Raw genomic sequence first — 11,921 nt, 5'->3', positions numbered from 1 at the left:
GATGACAACAAATAGCAGTTTAAGACTTTGCAAGTGTTATAAACACGGACAATTCTTGTAACTACAAAATTGTTTTTGCTTAACGTTTTTAGTCACTACTAGGCATTGAGTTGGTACGCCATAAAGCTCAAATGAGACAGGCGAGAAAGCCGTGACACAATGTAAACAAATCTCCATTTCGGTTAGGGTCAACCGAAATAGCAAAACTTGTTACATGAAAGAACAATGTGGCGGATATTGTCCCCTTCGCTCTTAGATATTCTTCAATTTGTCACACATTTTAGGATGTTTTAAGTTTTATAAGCACAATCTGAAGGCCTACAGTATCTTGTTAACAGAGCAAAATATTCGAGGAGTAATATTTTTTATTCAAACGGAAATATTGTCAGTGTCAGCAGTTGCCTATCATGCAATATCCAAGTATCAAAATTAGTTCATATGAGTGCCTATAAAACCATGCTTTAAATATTTCAGATTTTTTATAAAGAGTTGCATGGGACTTTGAATTGAATTACCTTCCTCCATGTTGATCGAATACGAAAACTATGTGAGAAGAATAGTGACTTTCTGGAGTATTGGACGGAGTGAAATAAAGTGTATATCTTAATTATGAGAACATTATTTGAAGTTTTGTTACCACATAAATTATTCACATATATTGGTACATTTTAGGAGTAATATTACAACTGTAATTTTGATTAATTCACTGGAAATGATAGCAAGGTATGTTTTAAGAATCTTGCTTTTTTAGTAAACGTGGAAGGGTAATAAAATTAATAATAATCTAATCAATAATAAATAATTATTTAATTGATTGACATATCAGATTCTTATGATTTTAAGGCAGAACTAGGCAAACAAACACCATACATATCATGGCAGGACAATCACTTGGTATTAACTTAGTTTCTTGGCTCCTGCTTTTAGATGTTTTTTTAAATACTACATTTACTAATAAGATAATTCTGAAAGTGATTGCTAGTATCATAACTCATTAAAGTTATTTCAACATCCAGAGAATTTGAAAAAGCAAAGGCTACGTTTTGGTCAAACCCTGGTCAGGCATTATCCAGTCCTGGAACAGAATAACTTACAAAAATCTCAGTTGACTTTTCATGTAACGGAATAAATATTGAAACATATATTTAACCCATATTTGATGTAATTCTTCTGATAAATCATCAGTTTTTTAGGAGGTTACTAATATTTGAAGACTGAGCCAAAGCTAGTGTTTATTAAGATGATGGATTTGGACAAATTGTTCAAGGTTTGTTGATGGTTATTTGGAAAATGAGCTTCATATTAAATTGCACACTGGTTTGTAGGAGGTGAACGCTTCAGGACATTTTCATGTCTGTTTTCCTAAACCTTTGTTATGACTTTTACCAAATTTTGAATCAACTTTACTATAATTTTTATGACACCAGTAAGTATCTCAGAAAAGGAAATAGATCAAAATCAGTGTTATGTCCTCTAGGGATATGGTCTCAGATCTAATAAAACAAAGATTATCATTGTTTAATTAAGAAGCAATAATGTCAATATGTAATTGTATTGACAAAAAGCTTTGAACATAGGATATATTCTTTGCACCTTATTTACACTAGTAGTTAGCAGTTAAACATCTCTGATGAAAAAACAATAGATCTACATTTGTATTTTGTGTAACATTCTATTTCAATGCTAGTTAATTGTTCGGATAACTGTGGATCCTCTGTTCCAAGATTTTGCATCACATGTTTCCTATTTCTGGAAGATGGGTCAGCTAGTGTACAGGTGCAGACTGTATCTTGGATCTTCTTTGTGTTCTGGTGCTGTGACATACCTGTACATAAACGCTGGCAGTTCATGAAGTCCAGTATTGTGGAAGTTTGTATGTAAATTAGGATTCCACAACAAAGTACATATAGAAAAATAAAATGGAAATGATGATTAAAAAATGATTTCCTTATATTCAGTGTCATTTTATCATGGTGTACAGATTTTGAAGAGAGAAACTTTACTGAGAATTGCTGCAGATCAGCTGTTGAATATTTGCTTCTGGGTATGTCCAGATACGTCCATGGAAACATACTGTTTACAAGCCCAATTACCTTTTCCAGATTTCCAAATAAGATCAAATAGGTTATGCTGTGATTGATTTGTTTACATTAATTATATACAGACAAATAAGGTGCATGAAGTAGTAGACGGGAAATATTTTCTGCTTTTTATTTACCATTCTCTTAATTCATTAAAAGATAGAAACCCATGTTTTCAGATTATTGAACTAAATTTGAACAACGCCAACGGATAAGTAAAGGCGCCACGCGCAGTGTTGATAATCTATTTATAGATACCGAAACGATCTGCAACATGAACATGTGGTTGTGTTCACGAGTTTTATAAAATTATAAACCCAAACAACAAAATTCAGTTATCCTTCCCCTGCTAATATCTGTGACGGAGGTGAATTGCCAGATAGATTAATTGATTCGAAAGAAATTACGCTTCCTACAGTCTCAGCAGCTAGTCGAGACGATTTTTCATCGGGCATGTAACTCATTTTCACTCGCCAGTTGCAATCTGCCAGCTAAAATATATTAAAAATCACATACGTATAACTTGCCTCTTTAAATAACATTCACAAACGACGGATACCAAAGTATCACAAGCAGAATTCATCAACAACGTTCGCAATCACGTAACGTTTCGCCGGCGGTGACGCCATTGTGATTTGTCAGTGGTTGTCCCCCCTAACGTCAAAAACGAAGTGGGCGGGGCTTATCGGCCGGGACTGGATCGGTCTAGACCGATCCAGTCTGTCAATCAAAACTGGCGCATGCGTCAAATTTGGATCCAATCAGCAGGCCGGGCGCGCTGTGTGGATTTGTCGGACTTATTTCCGGGGTCAAACGATGCCTCCGAAGCGATGTGCTTCGAATTATGCCATTTACACTCGCTATATTTATTACATATTGCTGCGATTTGATGTGTACCTTTAACAAACCATTACGGTCAAGACAACAAAAATGGAGGCGGATCAAGAAACGCGATAGGCCTAACGATCAGTTAAATGTCTGCACCATCGTTCAGGAAACCTACGTCTGCCTGCTGATGAGAATTTGCACGAATTTCCACACTTTTGCACATGTGCAAAATCATTACCAATTGATGACAACAAATAGCAGTTTAAGACTTTGCAAGTGTTATAAACACGGACAATTCTCGTAACTACAAAATTGTTTTTGCTTAACGTGTTTAGTCACTACTAGGCATTGAGTTGGTACGCCATAAAGCTCAAATGAGACATGCGAGAAAGCCGTGACACAATGTAAACAAATCTCCATTTCGGTTACGGTCAACCGAAATAGCAAAACTTGTTACATGAAAGAACACTGTGGCGGATATTGTCCCCTTCGCTCTTAGATATTCTTCAATTTGTCACACATTTTAGGATGTTTTAAGTTTCATAAGCACAATCTGAAGGCCTACAGTATCTTGTTAACAGAGCAAAATATTCGAGGAGTAATATTTTTTATTCAAACGGAAATATTGTCAGTGTCAGCAGTTGCCTATCATGCAATATCCAAGTATCAAACTTAATTCATATGAGTGCCTATAAAACCTTGCTTTAAATATTTCAGCTTTTTTTATAAAGAGTTGCATGGGACTTTGAATTGAATTACCTTCCTCCATGTTGATCGAATACGAAAACTATGTGAGAAGAATAGTGATCGACTTTCTGGAGTATTGGACGGAGTGAAATAAAGTGTATATCTTAATTAGGAGAACATTATTTGAAGTTTTGTTACCACATAAATTATTCACATATATTGGTACATTCTAGGAGTAATATTACAACTGTAATTTTGATTAATTCACTGGAAATGATAGCAAGGTATGTTTTAAGAATCTTGCTTTTTTTAGTAAACGTGGAAGGGTAATAAAATTAATAATAATCTAATCAATAATAAATAATTATTTGATTGATTGACATATCAGATTCTTATGATTTTAAGGCAGAACTAGGCAAACAAACACCATACATATCATGGCAGGACAATCACTTGGTATTAACTTAGTTTCTTGGCTCCTGCTTTTAGATGTTTTTTTTAAATACTACATTTACTAATAAGATAATTCTGAAAGTGATTGCTAGTATCATAACTCATTTAAGTTATTTCAACATCCAGAGAATTTGAAAAAGCAAAGGCTACGTTTTGGTCAACCCTGGTCAGGCATTATCCAGTCCTGGAACAGAATAACTTACAAAAATCTCAGTTGACTTTTCATGTAACGGAATAAATATTGAAACATATATTTAACCCATATTTGATGTAATTCTTCTGATAAATCATCAGTTTTTTTAGGAGGTTACTAATATTTGAAGACTGAGCCAAAGCTAGTGTTTATTAAGATGATGGATTTGGACAAATTGTTCAAGGTTTGTTGATGGTTATTTGGAAAATGAGTTTCATATTTAATTGCACACTGGTTTGTAGGAGGTGAACGCTTCAGGACATTTTCATGTCTGTTTTCCTAAACCTTTGTTATGACTTTGACCAAATTTTGAATCAACTTTACTATAATTCTTATGACACCAGTAAGTATCTCAGAAAAGGAAATAGATCAAAATCAGTGTTATGTCCTCTAGGGATATGGTCTCAGATCTAATAAAACAAAGATTATCATTGTTTAATTAAGAAGCAATAATGTCAATATGTAATTGTATTGACAAAAAGCTTTGAACTTAGGATATATTCTTTGCACCTTATTTACACTAGTAGTTAGCAGTTAAACATCTCTGATAAAAAAAAACAATAGATCTACATTTGTATTTTGTGTAACATTCTACTTCAATGCAAGTTAATTGTTCGGATAACTGTGGATCCTCTGTTCCAAGATTTTGCATCACATGTTTCCTATTTCTGGAAGATGGGTCAGCTAGTGTACAGGTGCAGACTGTATCTTGGATCTTCTTTGTGTTCTGGTGCTGTGACATACCTGTACATAAACGCTGGCAGTTCATGAAGTCCAGTATTGTGGAAGTTTGTATGTAAATTAGGATTCAATAACAAAGTACATATAGAAAAATAAAATGGAAATGATGATTAAAAAAATTATTTTCTTATATTCAGTGTCATTTTATCATGGTGTACAGATTTTGAAGAGAGAAACTTTACTGAGAATTGCTGCAGATCAGCTGTTGAATATTTGCTTCTGGGTATATCCAGATACGTCCATGGAAACATACTGTTTACAAGCCCAATTACCTTTTCCAGATTTCCAAATAAGATCAAATAGGTTATGCTGTGATTGATTTGTTTACATTAATTATATACAGACAAATAAGGTGCATGAAGTAGTAGACAGGAAATATTTTCTGCTTTTTATTTACCATTCTCTTAATTCATTAAAAGATAGAAACCCATGTTTTCAGATTATTGAACTAAATTTGAACAACGCCAAAAAATAAGTAAAGGCGCCACGCGCAGTATACGTGTTGATAATCTATTTATAGATACCGAAACGATCTGCAACATGAACATGTGGTTGTGTTCACGAGTTTTATAAAATTATAAATACAAACAACAAAATTCAGTTACCCTTCCCCTGCTAATAGCTGTGACGGAGGTGAATTGCCAGATAGATTAATTGATTCGAAAGAAATTACGCTTCCAACAGTCTCAGCAGCTAGTCGAGACGATTTTTCATCGGGCATGTAACTCATTTTCACTCGCCAGTTGCAATCTGCCAGCTAGAATATATTTAAAATCACATACGTATAACTTGCCTCTTTAAATAACATTCCCAAACGACGGATACCAAAGTATCACAAGCAGAATTCATCAACAACGTTCGCAATCACGTAACGTTTCGCCGGCGCTGACGCCATTGTGATTTGCCAGTGGTTGTCCCCCTAACGTCAAAACGAAGTGGGCGGGGCTTATCGGCCGGGACTGGATCGGTCTATTCACTTGGTTGGAAAATACCCATGAAGGTCCGGGTTAGAATATTGAACTTCAATAACCCATGCCTGTCGTAAGAGGCCACTAACGGAATCGGGTGGTCAGGCTCGCTGACTTGGTTGACACATGTCATCGGTTCCCAACTGCGCAGATCGATGCGCATGCTGTTGATCACTGGATTGTCTGGTCCAGACTCGATTATTTATAGCTAAGATACATAGCGTTCACTAACATGAACGCTATGCATCTTAGCTAGATTATTTACAGACCGCCGCCATATAGCTGGACTATTGCTGAGTGCGGCGTGAATCTAAACTCACTCACTCACTCAGTTGGTTCGTAAACTACTTTCTATCATTTGCTAGACTATGCAAAGGGAGATAACTCGTGCCTCGCATTCCTCTATCTCTCGCACGAAAGAGTCTCGATCTAAGCTTGGGATCGGATCATAAGATCGGGACCGGCTACGATCGGCCTAAGATCGGTTAGTGGAACGGGTGTAACTTTTAGCTAAGACGATTGTAAAATTGGCGTAACTTTCTAAGATTGATCTTAGAAAAGATCGGTTAGTGGAACGGCACCCTGGTAAATAAGAACAAGTTGTCATATGTCTTATGACAAAGGTGTTCATGGAATTCGTTTTTCTGAATAACTGACTGACTGACTGAGTTTGGTTTTACGCCGCTTTTAGCAATATTCCAGCAACATCACGGCGGGGGTCTGAATAACTGAGGGGGATAGATGGAAGTGTGCAGTTGTAAATACAAAATAGTAAGAATTTTACGGGTTAATGATTCTGATCTGTTATTCCCGGTAGGGATCTACCCTAAGTCCGTGGCTGTATTCTATTTTGATTAATGAACAAGTCGAGTATATGTCTTCTTCCCTCCAGGTTGGAATTCTTTTATCACATAAGAGTTGCTTGACATAATATCGTTATTGCAAATGGTCTGCTTTCAGCAGCGAACACTCTTTTGATGCAAAGGTACTAGAATCACGGAATGTACAAATCAGTAAGTTCAGGAATGCAGATTAATATGAATACATCTCATGTAATGATATTCAAAATGGTGCTCGTCTCTTTTCGCAATGCCTGTAAATATCCCAATGTTAACTTCACCACGAACGTTGTGTGGACTACAGTCTCAAAGCAGAAGGGGCGGTGGGGTAGCCTAGTGATTAAAGCGTTCGCTTGTCATGCCAAAAGACCTGGGTTCCATTTCCCACATGGTTACAGTCTTAGAAGCCCATTTCTAGATATTGCTGGAATTTTGCTAAAAGCGGCGTAAAATTAAAACTCACTCACTCAAAGCAGACTAGTAAAGTGTATATCCATCCAAAGTCACTTATTAGAAGTGCAACATACCCTCTACGATTGCTAGTGAGATGTTTGATGACACCATTGTCCCTATGTATGTTAGCGTATCAATGTGAAATATGGTGTGTGTGCGCGTGTGTGTGCGTGCGTGCGTGTGTGTGTGCGTGTTGGTCGGTAAATCTGTCCTTAATATATATAGTATGATCAGAAATTATTGAGAATTTTAGGAATATGTTTAATTGGATTTCTAGTATAAACAACCTCGACCAGCTATCAAGTGCTTGGTTTCATTCAAGAGAGACAACTCCGTTAATCCTTTTTCATTAGTTTGTGAAGAGTTATCCCCCTTTGTTTACTTGCTAGCAGACGACATTTTCAGTGATCCTCAGTATGGATGATTTAGAGAAGAGGAAGTTGATTTGAGAGTATTATAACAAGTACATCAGATCAGCTAAAGTGATTTCAAGTTGAACAGGCATCCCTTTGTCCACTGTTTATCGTGTTTTGAAACATATTGCAAATGGATAATATGGCATTGAGCACCAGGGAGGCGCAGGTAGGCCCAGAAAATTGATTGTCGGAGACTACAGGAGGCGGCTTGGTATTCTTATTTCTAAAAACAAACGAAGGACTTTAGAAAACTTAAGGCTGGATATGATTGATAGAGGAACTGTGGCTGTCTGTAAGGAGACAATTAGAACTGAGCTGCATGCAATGGGTTGGTAGAAAAGTCGAGGAATTCCATCACCGATCATGAAACCTGAACAAAAGGAGCAAAGGTTGAACCGGTGCTTACAGCATAGAATTTTAACTGGGACAATGTGATTTTCTCAGATAAAAGGTCTGTGAGGCTGTTTCCTAATACACTGAAATTCTGGACCAAACATACTGCAAAACCTTTGTATCAACGCCCAAAGTACAGTCCGAAATTGAACATGCGGGTTGGCATATCTGTGTTAGGGGCAACGCCCTTCCGTGTATTTGAAGGGAATATGAACAGTGAGCGGTACACATATATTCTCGAGGGACATTTACTTCCATCTGCTCACGTGTTCTATGGAAATATTTGGATTTTCAAGCAGGACAACGACCCAAAACATCGTTCAAAACATTCACAGGCCTGGTTTCGGACCCAAAATATGACATTATCAGATTGGCCAAGCTATAGCCCTGACCTAAATCCAATAGATGGATCTTTGTAAAATTTGACACTCAGACAGGCAAATGTGAAATCAGCTTGGCTCTGCGCACATAATTTCAGTTGATTTTTCCGACCACTATTTAAATAATTGTTGCCATTAGATAAATAAGCAACAGAAAACTAAACAGAAATTATGTGATCTTAGGTAAGAAGATTCCTTGCGAATGTGCAAAATTGACTTGCATCTTACAAAAATTAAATCAATGTAAATTATTTATGCTAAACTGAATTAACACGTATGTCTATGGAAACAAAGTCGTTTCAGTATGCAAACATATATAGTTGTTACGACTGCATTGTGTTTTCGACATTTTCTGATATCAATAAACTATGCTATTTTACAAATTTCCCACAAATCTGAATAATTACAAAACATTTTTTTTATTTTGCATTTATTCTATATTTGAATTACCAGTTTTAATAGAATTTCAGATACAATAGAAAGGTAAATTTACTGCTTTACAGTAATCACCATATCTTCTTAAGCTGACACAAGTTACATCATTCTTTTAAGAAACGGGGTTAATCTACATTGGTTAAAGTAAGAACGTGATAACTTGTGGTTTCTCTGCAGGTGATATTTACAGTTTGTGGCAGCATATTCACTTGAAGTACAGAACATGGAGTGGTGATTCCAACTGCTGTACCCATACAAAAGGTATGCACAATGCAAAAAAAATGGAAACATCTTCCAGAATGAAAATATCTAAATATAAACTGAATTTTAAAACTTGATATATCCAAATCATTTAAGTATTTTTCTGCTGTGATTCAGTGACACCAGATATCCATTGATGTTTTAAAAAGTAGCCAATGTTTGTTTACATCAATAATAGATGTCTTGACTCTTGTGAAGTCATTAGATGTTTATGTCATTAATTTTTTTTCAGAGGCCAAGGCACAAGCACACACCTTGTATACAGATGAAGATCTCCTGTGATTATTTCTTTCTCCTCCTCACATGATAACTGAAAATATAAGGATGCCCTGCCACTCAGTCCAAATCCTGACTTGTAATTTAAGAAATAAATTAAGATCATCTACACCAGAATTATCTTTTGTTCATTTGTTGCTGTCACAATCAAACTTTTAACTGATCAAGAAAATGAATTGTGGGGCATCAGATGGAGAGACTATTTTGCTGCTCTCACTCTTCCCCTTGGTGTTAAATGTCTGGGGTAAGGCCAAGAAAAGTTTTAATGTTTCAAATCATTGTGTTGGGATTTCTTCCAGGGTCTGTTGCCTAATGGTTATCTATTTATAAATCGACTATTCTATAATATCGTTTGTGATATATTTAGACTTGAAAATCGTTTTGAAATATGCATAATAATTCATTATTGTATTCAGAAACACTTTAACATTTTCTTTAGCCTACATAAGTGGTGAAGTTGGGCATTCCTTTCGGCCAACGTCAGAATGCTATCTGGGTAATCAAATAGTTGAATGGGGTAGACACCCTGTCATTGCTATTGCAAGATGTATGACTTGTTAGAATGTGCCACGTGCAACACTCATGTCACATATATGCAACACTCATATGGCCTTTAAACCAGGACGTACTTTGTGTAATTAGACTGAATTATATTCTAGCGCTTCATTATCCGGAGTAGTAATAATTAGATTCTGATTGTGATTTTACGATACAAATATGCTATTATTATCACTATTATTTATAAGTATGTTTTATAAGAACACCAGCAAGATACCTGCACCCTTGATAAACACGCCAAACGGAATAATGTAAACTTCCTTAGAGAAACATCCTGAAATACAAAATACAAAATAAGAAACTAAAACAATTATATACATGTACCAAAGCCGATGCGTTTTTTGGTCGCTAAGGTACTTTCACTCAATGCAGATGGTTAAGTTAGGTGCACTTTTTAGCCGTGACTGACGTTCAAACTGCTTGACTGACAGGTTTTATTCATAAGATCTAGGACAAGTGTGTGAGTGTCTATTGCGGATCACGTTATGGCACACCCTGTCTGTTCAGTCGTTCATCGGAAGATCACACATCGATCTTCAAACCTAAGTCATTAAAACTGGCTTGGTTGCTGCAGAGAAACCTTATTCCAATCGAAGCAACTCCTAAGTCACAAACCAGATTCCAGACTATGTCACTTTGTATATACTGTAGGTCAGGAACTGCGGAGATGCAGTGAAAAACATCCCAATGCCTTTGTACCATGAACGAAGCATTCACCAACGCACTCAATACCATGTTGTCCCTGCATGCAAGCATGAACCCGTCTTCAATGTACTGCACTGCACTTAACACCCCCATACATGGCCGATATGTTCAACAGAGTATAAAGAACATCCTCTAAACAAACGCACTTATTCTCTCAAGTGCTGTCTCTTATGAATGTCATACACCTTAAACGCCCACTTGGTAACCAGAGGGGTGTGTTAGATTAAACTCAAATCGAGATCGCAAACCACCGGGTGCAGATAACAGGTTATGAGAAACTCAGCTGAGATAAGTAATATCAAACATGTTTGACATCGAAATCTGGGTCCGTGATAGACTGCTCTGGTTGGGGGCAGCAATTTTGTAAATACAAATATTAAAAAAGTATGCTTAAAATTTATGTGAGGGCGGGGCGGGGTGGGGTGTGTGTTCCCCATTGATTTTGTACATGACATGCAGGGGGGTCACACACGCACGCACACACACACACCTTAGCCATAAATTATGAACAGTCCCTAAAGGTCACATGCAACCAAAAAATCAAACATAATTAAAACACAATTATCACTTATTCATGACATATAATATACATTGCTGGTTATGAAAAAACATATGAACAAAATTATAAGCGTACAATCGCAAATCAAAAGTGCAACATTGTGTACTTGGGTTTACTTCCCAAAAACGAAGCAGCCGGGATACCGAACCCAGTCAGAGCGGGTGTGCACTCAAGTGTAACGGCTGGTTCATTTGCAGATGCCCTTCACGGCTCATTGTGTGTGTATATATATAGAGATGTTGGGTTTTGTAAATACATGCTCATTTTTTGTGTATAATATTTTGCAATCAACAGACATCATAACATGTCATGTGTTCAAGTATCACATCTGCCTGTCTGTGTAATTACATAATGTGACAGAGACCGAACTCGGGCCATAAATGAATGCATTTTGTTTATGGTGTATAGCCTGATTGTTGTTAAGTTCAAATTGCATGTGGTCAGTGAGAGCAGCTGTGTATTGAATATTGTCATTAGCAGACAGGCAGGCAGACACACAGGTGTCAATAAAACAAGACATTGAGTTTTGTCTGTGACAACGACATATCTATATCACAGTTAGAAATTCTGTCAACACTAAATAATGACATTGCTTTTAAGTATCGAACTGAGAAAGTGACTCGGTAAGAAGAGCGTGTGGTGAAATAGACAAATGAAATTATATATACATGTACAGTTATTTTAGTGTCATAACA

Source organism: Haliotis rubra, unplaced genomic scaffold, assembly GCF_003918875.1.
Source record: "Haliotis rubra isolate DU_JTF1 unplaced genomic scaffold, ASM391887v1 Scf54, whole genome shotgun sequence".
NCBI lineage: Eukaryota > Metazoa > Mollusca > Gastropoda > Lepetellida > Haliotidae > Haliotis > Haliotis rubra.
The sequence above is the reverse complement of the archived record's forward strand: the minus strand, read 5'-3'. Positions refer to the sequence as shown.